The sequence below is a fragment of the Salmo salar genome, unplaced genomic scaffold, assembly GCF_965601325.2.
Source record: "Salmo salar unplaced genomic scaffold, fSalSal1 ptg000691l, whole genome shotgun sequence".
NCBI lineage: Eukaryota > Metazoa > Chordata > Actinopteri > Salmoniformes > Salmonidae > Salmo > Salmo salar.
This window is the reverse complement of record NW_027675466.1, coordinates 1,443,517-1,456,216: the sequence shown is the minus strand read 5'-3', so window position 1 is coordinate 1,456,216 and position 12,700 is coordinate 1,443,517. Positions and strand designations below refer to the sequence as shown.

The 12,700-nt window shown below is 40.6% G+C and overlaps 1 pseudogene; it reads left to right on the top strand.

The window, feature by feature from the left end:
• The first annotated feature begins 3,884 nt into the window (after positions 1–3,884).
• Positions 3,885–5,786, top strand: LOC145877141 (uncharacterized; annotated as a pseudogene).
• Positions 5,787–12,700: the final 6,914 nt, after the last annotated feature.

Sequence of the window (12,700 nt, the reverse complement as noted above, 5' to 3'; positions counted from 1 at the left end):
AGAACCCCAAATAAGCTTTTTTTACTCCAATGTTTAGAAACAATGTAAACCAACACTGTATAGCCTCAACATGGTTAAAACTATAATGTTGATATCATGGATGGTCAGTCCTTGCATCCATCGGTCTGTCTATGAATTTGAGAGTAGTTACATTTCTCCAACCCCATAATCATCTTATTACCAAAACAGTGGTGGAAGTACAGCTTTGTTATTGTTTGGACTGCAGATTGGTTGATTGATTGTGTGGCTTTTTTAAAGGGGCAACCTAGTTTTAAAACAGAAACAAAATGGCTGCCCAGAGACTTGAGCTGTGTTCGAATACTCATACTAACCATACTATATATTATGCTTATTTGTCATAGTATGGATATAGTTAGTATGCCAAAAGTTCCCGGGTGTGGTACTACAGTCGCCAAAATACGAAGTATATATGCAGAGGACACTATTTCTGTGCTTTTAGGGCCCATAATGCAATTCTTCAGGAAATGGGCGGGGCTTCAACTATTTTACCAGATTTGAAAAAAATTGTGGAAAATATGCAGCCGAAGTCCGACGAGAGAGTGGATACAAATGAACTGCTTTAACTAATTATGACAAATGTTAAGAGAATGTTGAGCAATGTAACGATATGTTGGCTACGTTATCCTTACAAACCGCATAGCATATCTTTACAGCAGTATGTACCAGTATGTTAGCTAGCTACGCTGTCCTTATGAACCACACAGCATATCTTTACAGCAGTATGTACCAGTATGTTAGCAAGCTACGCTGTCCTTATGAACCACATAGCATATCTTTACAGCAGTATGTACCAGTATGTCAGCTACAGTTGAAGTCAGAAGTTTACATACACTTAGGTTGGAGTCATCAAAACTTGTTTTTCAACCACTCCACAAATTGTTTGATAACAAACTATAGTTTTGACAAGTCGGTTAGGACATCTACTTTGTGCATGACACAAGTAGTTTTTCCAACAATTGTTTACAGATTATTTCACTTATAATTCACTGTATCACAATTCCAGTGGGTCAGAAGTTTACATACACTAAGTTGACTGTGCCTTTAATGTTGGGGATAGGGGACAGTATTGAGAATTTAAAAAAAAATATGTGCCCATTTTTAACTGCCTCCTACACCAACTCAGAAGCTAGGATATGCATATTATTGTTCAGGTTTGGATAGAAAACACTCTGAATTTTCTAAAACTGTTTGAATGGTGTCTGTAAGTATAACAGAACTCATATGGCAGTCAAAACCCTGAGACAAATTCTGACAGGAAGTGGATACCTGATGTGTTGAATTACTTTTAAGCCTATGCCATTGAAACATACAGGGGCTTATTAATCATTGAGCACTTCCTATGGCTTCCGCTAGATGTCACCAGTCTTTACAAAGTGGTTTGAGTCTTCTACTATGAAAACTGACCGAACAAGAGACTTGGAACGTTGGTCATAAGCGGATGGCCGATACTACTCTGGCGCGCGAGTGCATGTTGGGTACCCTCGTTCCAATACGTTTTAAAAGAGAATGCAATCGTCCGCCTTGAATATTATTGAAGTTCTGATTGAAAAAGGCCCTAACATTTTATGCTATACAACGTTTGACATGTTTGAACGAACGTACATAATTTTTTTCTCCCTTTTTGGTGAAGACATGTCCGGCGGGCGACGTTCATGTTTTTGAGTAGCCTACACGACGCGCTAACAACACGGAGCTTTTTGGGCATAAATTATGAGCTTTTTCGAACAAAACTACATTTGTTATGGACCTGGGATACCGCACCTGCTCGCCCGTCCAGCATCACTACTCTGGACGGTTCTGACTTAGAATATGTGGACAACTACAAATACCTAGGTGTCTGGCTAGACTGTAAACTCTCCTTCCAGACTAATATTAAGCATTTCCAATCCAAAATTAAATCTAGCATCGGCTTCCTATTTCGCAACAAAGCCTCCTTCACTCACGCTGCCAAACATACCCTCGTAAAACTGGCTATCCTACCGATCCTTGACTTCGGCGATGTCATTTTCAAAATAGCCTCCAACACTCTACTCATCAAACTGGATGCAGTCTTATCACAGTGCCATCCGTTTTGTCACCAAAGTCCCATATACCACCCACCACTGCACCCTGTATGCTCTCGTCGGCTGGCCCTCGCTACATATTCGTCGCCAAACCCATTGGCTCCAGGTCATCTACAAGTCTTTGCTAGGCCGCCTTAACTCAGCTCACTGGTCACCATAGCAACACCCACCCATAGCACGCGCTCCAGGAGGTATATCTCACTGGTCATCCCCAAAGCCAACACCTACTTTGGCCGCATTTCCTTCCAGTTCTCTGCTGCCAATCACTGGAACGAATTGCAAAAATCGCTTAACTTGGAGACTTATATCTCCCTCACTAACTCCAAGCATCAGCTATCTGAGCAGCTTACCGATCGCTGCAGCTGTACACAGCCCATCTGTAAATAGCCCATCCAACTGCCTACCTCATCCCCATGTTTTTATTTACGTTTTTTTGCTCTTTTGCACACCAGTATTTCTACTTGAACATCTATCACTCCAGTGTTAAATTGTAATTACTTCACTACTATGGTCTATTTATTGCCTTGCCTCCGTACTCCATTTGCACACACTGTATATAGATTTTTCTATTGTGTTATTGACTGTTCGTTTGTTTATCCCACGTGTAACTGTTGTTTGTGTCGCACTGCTTTGCTTTATCTTGGCCAGGTCACAGTTGTAAATGAGAACTTGTTCTCAACTAGCCTACCTGGTTAAATAAAGGTGAAATACATTTTTTAATTTTTTTATCTTAGCTTTATTGACAACACTCAAATGGATACTGTCATTAACGCAGTTCTTCAATAATTACACATAATACTTAATACTGTAGCTGTTTAGTTACAGTCACATGATCAACTATCAGAAGATCCAGGAAATACTTTTCTGAATGACAGTCAAATTACAAACATCACGACATGCAACAACAACCAAAGTGCTTCTTCATTCATTACTCTGGTAAAGACAGTTATGCCGTGCTCCACGTTGGATCCAACATCCCTAACAAATTGATGTTTATAAAGTGTTATTGTCTGCTTGATTTACAGTAGGGTCTCGTTAGTCCGTTTGGAAACGGAGATACTTAGCTCATAATGTGTAGAGAACTGTTCCTTGATGGATAGGCTATTGTTCAACACACAGAGCTATTTTCCTATATTTGTTGTTAGGTGTAGTTATGGGTCCTACAGTAGGTCTATGTTATTGTTATGTGAAGTTATGGGTCCTACAGTAGGTCTATGTTATTGTTAGGTGAAGTTATGGGTCCTACAGTAGGTCTATGTTATTGTTAGGTGAAGTTATGGGTCCTACAGTAGGTCTATGTTATTGTTAGGCGAAGTTATGGGTCCTACAGTAGGTCTATGTTATTGTTAGGTGAAGTTATGGGTCCAACAGTAGGTCTATATTTGTTGTTAGGTGAAGTTATGGGCCAATTTGGCAAACAGTGTACAAACCCTCATTGTCAGGCTGATGGAAAAGCCAAAGAGCATTTTACTGGTTGAAGTGTTTTTTAAGTACAAAGCGGTTGATTTGCGACGACGACACAAACATATTAAGCAGGAGATTCAAGCGAGCCTGACAATTATAATCCAAAGTAGTGTGAAATGAACTCATAAGCAACCTGGTAATGGAGGTTACTCCCCTGAGCAAAAATCTTTTCTCACCAGCAAACATAGAAAAGGGCCTCCAATCTTAGATGTTACTACTAATGTGAAAACAAGACAAAATATGACTATTGTTGCTCATTTTAAGACAAATGTCAAGTAATCATTACATTCATTACAGATGTCAATTGTTGTACAACATCATGGCTACGCTGTTGGCATGACCTTTTACAGTGGATTTCTGCTGTTGTGGGCCTTTAACCATCTGTATGACTTTGTCATTCACACAGGAGAGAGACGGGACTATCGTGGATCCTCTGGGGAGCCTCAACAACCTCATGATGCTGATGAGGCAGAGAAGAGTCTCTCCAGATCAGAACTCCTCAAGAAACACCAGCAGAGACCCACAGGGAAGATAATTAACCTCTCTGACTGTGGGAAGAGATTCACCTCATCAGGCATTAAAATTCATCGGAGAAGCCACACAGTAGAGAAAGCTTATTGCTGTACTCAATGTGGGAAGAGTTTTGATACATCTAGCCATCTTATTGTACACCAAAGAACACACACAGGAGAGAAACCATATAGCTGTGATGAATGTGGGAAGAGTTTTACTCAGCTAGGCAACCTGATAACACACCAGAGAACACACACAGGAGAGAAACCATATAGCTGTGATGAATGTGGGAAGAGTTTTACTCAGCTAGGCAACCTGATAACACACCAGAGAATACACACAGGAGAGAAACCTTTTAGCTGTGATCAATGTGAGAAGAGTTTTACTCATCGAAGCAGCCTGATATCACACCAGAGAATACACACAGGAGAGAAACTTTCTAGCTGTGATGAATGTGGGAAGAGTTTTACTTGCTTGCGCAATCTGACTCTTCACCAGAGAACACACACAGGAGAGAAATCCTATAGCTGTACTCGATGTGGGAAGTTTTTTTAAAAAATCTAACCATCTGACGATACACCAAAGAAGACACACAGGAGAGAAACCCTATAGCTGTACTCAATGTGGGAAGAGTTTTGTTCAATCTGGAGAACTGAAGATGCACCAGAGAAGACACACAGGAGAGAAACCTTATAGCTGTACTCGATGTGGCAAGAGTTTTGTTCAATCTGGCGAACTGAAGATACACCAGAGAACACACACAGGAGAGAAACCTTATAGCTGTGATCAATGTGGGAAGCGTTTTGGTCAATCTGGCCAGCTGACATCACACCAGAGAACACACACAGGAGAAAAACCTTATAGCTGTGGTCAATGTGACAAGAGATACTCCGATAAAAGACATCTGATCAAACATCAGAAAATACATGAAGGAGTTGTTTCATGATATCAATGAATTAATGTCACAATGTAGAATGTTTTAACATTGTAGAAGGAGTATTTTAATGATGTCACAATGTAGAACCCTAAACGTTTGTCCCCTGTTCTATTGATTTCAGCATGATATGGATATTAGCCTCAGGGGGAAAATCCAGGCTCTGAAATGGAAGAGTTACTATTTATGTGATTTAACAAAAAGTGACTAACACAAAAAGAGTTGTGTTACACTTACCACGTTGGTGACGCACTTCAATCAAAATGTATCTGGCTGTTTTCTACAAATTGTCCTCTAACCAGGGATGTACACATTATTCCCAGATTCTGTGTGGTTTTTGAGCTGTTAGTTTTAACAGGACGTGCAACCTCATCTCCCTCCTCTCGCACAAATGATTTCAACATGATATCGATGAGTTATGACAAATAAGTGTTGTGTTCCTTTGTTTAGCGACCCCTAAATTTAAATGCATCACTCCAAAATGTAGCTGACTGTCTTCTGCAGGTTGTCCTCTAACCAGTGAGGTAAAATATATCTCCATTTCCATGTGTTTTTTGTTTTGTTGTGTTAGTTTCAAGAGCAGATTCAACCTGATTTCCCCCCAAATGGATATAAGATTTGTGTTTTGCATTTAGGCAGTGCATTGCCATGGATCAGAATTTATTTTGACTGCACGTTTTTCCGTATTGGAGATGAGTTTTGTTTGGGCTCGTTCCAAGGGGACGAGAGTTCTAGAAGCTAGTGAGTTTTAGGAAGAGGAGAGTTCTAGAAGCTAGTGAGTTTTAGGAAGACGAGAGTTCTAGAAGCTAGTGAGTTTTAGGAAGACGAGAGTTCTAGAAGCTAGTGAGTTTTAGGAAGACGAGAGTTCTAGAATCTAGTGAGTTTTAGGAAGAGGAGAGTTCTAGAAGCTAGTGGGATTTAGGAAGACGAGAGTTCTAGAAGCTAGTGAGTTTTAGGAAGACGAGAGTTCTAGAAGCTAGTGAGTTTTAGGAAGACGAGAGTTCTAGAAGCTAGTGGGATTTAGGATTCTATAGAAAGAAAAAGGAGAAACAAATAATACTATTGTATATTATTATTTAGAAATAAGGTTTTTTTTCTTGTTTTTAATTGTTGACATCCAGTAGACACCATGTTTATATTGGTGAAGGTGAAGCATTGTAGTTGATTATAATGTGAAATGGAAGTTGTTTTCTGTTGGTGGTGCTCAAACTTTTCCAACAAAAATATAGGATATATTTGTTGTCTTAAGGTGTTACAGGCTTTGGTTTTTCCATTTATGTTTTGAGGTTGGACTTTAGCACGTCTAGCTCGTTAGCACGTCTAGCTCGTTAGCACGTCTAGCTCGTTAGCCCGTCTAGCTCGTTAGCCCGTCTAGCTCGTCTAGCTCGTTAGCACGTCTAGCTCGTTAGCACGTCTAGCCCGTTAGCACGTAGGACGCACTGATTGGTGTCACCTCGTTAGTCAGTATGTGTTACACCTGTGCTGGCTTGTCCATCTCGTTAGTGGGAAGGTGTTTCACCTGAGCTGGTCCAGGTTCTATTTAAGAGTGTCTGGCCCAGTGCTCCAGTTGTCTTGATACATGTGGAGAGTCAACACCTTTAGTTGCTCCACCTTTTTGGTTTACTTCCTGTCTTTAAGTTTGGTGTGGGTTTTTCTTTTGTTTTCCTCTTCTTGGGCAGATTTAGTGGGTCTCATGGTGGGTGTCTTTTAGGTCCCAGTTGTTGTTACTAGTCAACTTCCAGTGGACACCCCCATAGTGTCTTTCAGAGCCCCTCCTAAAAAACAAGCTTATATTTTGGGTTGGATGTTGCATCCAATTAATATTTTAATCAATGGATTTTCCTTAGAATGTTCATTAGTCTTTCAGTTGTTAATCTTATGTTTGTTGTGGTAAATATTTCTGTTTATTTTCATTGTTTTATTTTTTTTCCTGTGAAGCATCCATGTCTGAAATGTGCTGTATAAATAAAGCTTGATTTGATTTGAACATATTGCAAAACTAATGAACCCAATGACTGACCAATCAACAAACTATTGGTCCACCTTAGTATGAAAAACTGTATCAATCCCACGTTTCCAGCCTGCTGAAGGCGTGGTGGAGTGGTAAACACCACCCCCGGCTCTACCAGGGGCTTGAGGTGGTCTCCCACAGCTCTGCTTATGTCATGTTCTGTGGCCTTGCTGTTCCATTTCTGACTGCCCCTGCAACACAGAAACACATTTAGTCATATTATATAAAACACTCAAAGTAATGGATATGGAGCATCTATGGCCTCAGTTACACCTGGCACCTAAATGTGACTTCTGTCATCTGATCACTCCAAGCTGCATTAGGTTCAGATCTACCAGGATGGGCCTTTGACATAGTCTGGACGCAGTCCGGCCATTGAATATGCATAAGCAATGTAAAGAGGTGGGGTGAATGAGGGGAAAAGTACATTTTACACAAATGACCTTCATAATAAATCAAATGTTGTTGGTCACATACAGGTGTTCAGCAGATGTTATTGCAGGTGTAGTGAAATGCTTGTCCTTCTAGTTCCCACAGTGCAGTAATATCTAACAATTAATATCTAACAATTTCACAACAAATACCTAATACACACAAATCTAAGTAAAGGAATGGAATTAGGAATATATAAATATATGGATAAACAATGTCAGAGCAGCATAGACTGAGATACAGTTTATACATATGAGATGAGAAATGATATGTAAACATTATTAAAGTGACTAGTGTTCCATTTATTAAAGTGGCCAATGATGTCAAGTCTATATGTAGGCTGCAGCCTCTCTGTGCTATTTAACAGTCTGATGGCCTTGAGATAGAAGCTGTTTTTCAGTCTTTCGGTCTCAGCTTTGATGCACCTGTACTGATCTCGCCTTCTGAATGATAGCGGGGTGAACAGGCAGTGGCTCGGGTAATAACAAAGAACATGTATGTATGCCTGGGGGGAAATTCACTTTCATACAGCAATACCAGTGGACAATTTGCACTAAATAAACATAAATGGAACATATTCCCTTTTGCTGACGTGATGAACCACTAAGGGGACATAAATATTTAATCCCAAAACTTTCCCTTTGGTTTAACTGTTTTAAGACGGTCCCCTTTTCTAATAGAGGCCGGAATGTGATCAATACCCACAGCTTGTAGGTGTAACCGATGTGAAATGGCTAGTTAGTTAGCGGTGGTGCGCGCTAATAGCATTTCAATCGGTGACGTCACTCGCTCTGAGACTTGAAGTAGGGTTTCCCCTTGCGTTGCAAGTGCCGCGGCTTTTGTGGCGCGATGGGTAACGTTGCTTCGTGGGGTGTCAGTTGTTGATGTGTGCAAGGGTCCCTGGTTTGAGCCCGGGTTGGGGCGAAGAGAGGGAGGCAGGGTTGCCTTGGTGTAAGGACTTATAGTGCCTTGCCATGGGGTAGTCGTCATTGCCTACCCGTATGGCATATTTGTGTTCCGCTAGGCGGTCTTGAAGGCGTCTCTTTGTCCGTCCAATGTAGAACACCTTGCACTGTGGACATTCCAATCTATAGATGACATGAGTGGTTTTGCAGTTAATGAAATGCTTGACGTAATACTCCATTTTGGAAGCTGTATCAACAAAATACTTTTTCTGTGCAATATTTCTGCAGTGGTTATATTTAAAAGAGCCCTTGGGTTTGTGGTCAAGCCAAGTTTTTTGAGAGTCACCCGGAAGATAACTGTGTACTAATTTATCATTTAGGGTAGGACATCTTTTAAAGCTTATGACTGGTGGCACAGGAAAGACTTGGCGTAGTAGAGTATCACTTTGGATAATTCCCCAATTATTTTTATTGATTATTTTAATGTTCTCTGCTTCAGTACTGTATTTTGTGGGTATTGATCATATCCCGGCCTCTATTAGATATACCCTGGTTTACATGAAGATATGGATTTACAAACTACAGGCCACTAAATACCCAGGTTTACATGAAGATATGGATTTACAAACTACAAGCCACTAAATACCCTGGTTTACATGAAGATATGGATTTACAAACTACAGGCCACTAAATACCCAGGTTTACATGAAGATATGGATTTCTCACCATTCTTGTAGGGTTGTGATAGGTCCATTCCTGTAGGGTTGTGATAGGTCCATTCCTGTAGGGTTGTGATAGGTCCATTCCTGTAGGGTTGTGATAGGTCCATTTGCTATCATCTAGTGGTCTTTCTTCTCAATTGCCCTCAGCTATGTTTAGACTGTTGTTCATGTTTTGTTGGGTTCAAGTGTACTAGGGAATAGATTGCTTTCTTGTTCTTGACTTCTCTCCCAGACATGTTTAGGGTTGGAACTACCTTGCTGGGTGTTCTAGTGCCTCTAGCTTGGAGTTGTATTACCTTTCCTTTTTTGTGATGACACAGCCACAGTGTTTCACTTTTTAATGTGTATAGTATTGCTTACTAGGTGTGTCCAATCAATTTTGTAACCACTCCCTCTCCAATTAGGGCTGATTTGAAAAGCTGTTAAAAAGAGGACATTGTATTATTTCTTTGTACTCCCTGACGAAGGCCATGCAGCCGAAACGCGTTGGATTTTTTTTTAAACATTGTTTCTATTGAACATGCCATACTAATAAAGGCATTTTAATCAATTATATGAAGAGTGCCTTGGTCCTCCTTTCTATTTGATGACCAACTCACCCCCTTTACCAAAGAGCACCTTCTGTCTACCAACATTTACTATTGTGTACCTTAGTAGCGCTTCCCTTCCTCATTTTTCTACTAGTTGAAAATAACTTCTATTTCACATTATAATCAACTACAATGCTTCACCTTCACCAATATAAACATGGTGTCTACTGGCTGTCAACAATTATAAACAAGAAAAAATATATATATTCTCCCCACTAGCTTCTAGAACTCTCATCTTCCTAAAACTCACTAGCTTCTAGAACTCTCGTCTTCCTAAAACTCACTAGATTCTAGAACTCTCGTCTTCCTAAAACTCACTAGCTTCTAGAACTCTCGTCCCCTTGGAACGAGCCCAAACAAAACTCATCTCCGACACGGAAAAACGTGCAGTCAAAATAAATTGTGATCTATAGCAACGCACTAGCTAAACGCAAAAAAACTAATCTTCTTGACTGCCCACCCTTGAGACAATCAGAAACCAAGTTGTCCTTACCACAGACATGTCTGATTTCAAGAGGAAACTCCTGCAAACATCCGTAGTAACTTTCCACCTCACTGCGGAGCTTCTCTCTCTATTCAGGGTTCACTAGATAGGCATGTTGTTGGAACGGGGCCCAGTCCCCAATGTCATGCTCTAGTACATTTGTGTTGGCACATCTGAGAATGAACCCTGATATTCTAAAAGCAGGGCAACAATGTCATTATAATTGTACCAAAAAAATTGTCAGTTGGTTGCATAAATAATTATCACTACAAAATGTTACATGAAATGTAAATATTTGATTGCATAGTCATATTTTCAACGTCATTTTGCTAGATGGGATATCCCCAATGTCAAAACAGTTTTAACGTGTCCAAAATCAATAACCAATATGCAGAAACAGTTTGTAATAAATTGAAAACCTAAACATAACATGTGCTATATACACAAACATCTGCCACAATAATTATATTACTTGTATTATTTAAAACAAGCACCTTATAAAACTGTACAAGCACCAGAAACACTGTTGGTTTGACAAGTAGCAATAAATCACTGATATTGATTAGGGGGGAAATCAGGTTGTACGTGATGTTGAAACTAACACAACTAAAAAAACACATGGAAATGGGAGATATATTTCACCTCACTGATTAGAGGACAACCTGCAGAAGACAGTCAGCTACATTTTGGAGTGATGCATTTAAATTTAGGGGTCCCTAAACAAAGGAACACAACACTTATTTGTCATAACTCATCGATATCATGTGGATTTTTTTTTCTTTTTACCGTTGTTTTACCAGTTAAGTTGACTGAGAACACATTCTCATTTACAGCAACAACCTGGGGAATAGTTACAGGGGAGAGGAGGGGAATGAACGAGCCAATTGTAAGCTGGGGATGATTAGGTGGCCGTGATGGTATGAGGGCCAGATTGGGAATTTAGCCAGGACACCGGGGTTAACACCCCTACAATAAGTAACTCTTACGATAAGTGCAATGGGATCTTTAATGACCTCAGAGAGTCAGGACACCCGTTTAACGTCCCATCCGAAAGACTGCACCCTACACTGGGCAGTCACTGCCCTGGGGCATTGGGATATTGTTTAGACCAGAGGAAAGAGTTCCTCCGACTGGCCCTCCAGCAGCATATGGTCTCCCATCCAGGGACTGACCAGGACCAACCCTGCTTAGCTTCAGAAGCAAGCAAGCAGTGGGATGCAGGGTGGTATGCTGCTGGCAACAATTGTGCGAAAGGAGGAAGATGAGTTTACACGTCCTGTTAAAACGAACAGCTCAAAAACCACACGGAATCTGGGAATAATGTGTACATCACTGGTTAGAGGACAATTTGTAGAAAACAGCTCGCTACATTTTGAAGTGTTGCATTTTGATTCAAGTGGGTCACCAACATGGTAAGTGTAACACAACTCTTTTTGTGTTAGTCACTTTTTGTTAAATCACATAAATAGTAACTCTTACATTTCAGAGCCTGGAATCTCTTGTCACACTGATCACAGCTATAAGGTTTCTCTCCTGTGTGTGTTCTCTGGTGTTGAGTCAGAGTGCTAGATGTAGTAAAACTCTTCCCACATTGACCACAGCTATAAGGTTTCTCTCCTGTGTGTGTTCTCTGGTGTTTAGTCAGAGTGCTAGATGTAGTAAAACTCTTCCCACATTGACCACAGCTATAAGGTTTCTCTCCTGTGTGTGTTCTCTGGTGTAAAGTCAGATATCTAGATGTAGTAAAACTCTTCCCACATTGACCACAGCTATAAAGTTTCTCTCCTGTGTGTATTCTCTGGTGTGATACCAGATTGACCAAAACTCTTCCCACATTGACCACAGCTATAAAGTTTCTCTCCTGTGTGTATTCTCTGGTGTGATACCAGATTGACCAAAACTCTTCCCACATTGATCACAGCTATAAGATTTCTCTCCTGTGTGTGTTCTCTGGTGTAGAGTCAGAGTGAAAGATGCCGCAAACCTCTTCCCACATTGACCACAGATATAAGGTTTATCTCCTGTGTGTGTTCTCTGGTGCACTGTCAGCTGTCCAGATTGACAAAAACTCTTCCCACATTGACCACAGCTATAAGGTTTCTCTCCTGTGTGGATTCTCTGATGAATTTTAATGCCTGCTGGGGAGGTGCATCTCTTCCCACAGTCAGAGCAGCAGTGAGTTCTCTTCCTTGTGGATCTCTGCAGGTGTTTATTGAGGTGTTCTGATCTGGAGAGACTCTTCTCTGCCTCTTCAGCATCATGACGTTGTTGAGGCTCCCCAGAGGATCCACGATAGTCACGTCTCTCTCCTGTGTGAACAACAAAGTCAGACAGATGATTAAAGGCCCACAACAGCGGTAATCCACTGTAAAAGGTGATGCCAACAGCGGAGCCATGATGTTGGACAACAATTGACGTCTGTAATGAATGTTACAATTATTTGAAATTTGCCTTAAAATGAGCAAGAATAGTCATATTTTTGTCTTGTTTTCACATTAGTAGTAACATCGATGATTGTAGGCTAGAAATAAGTTATTCATGTTGTTGAACCTCTAAGCAGT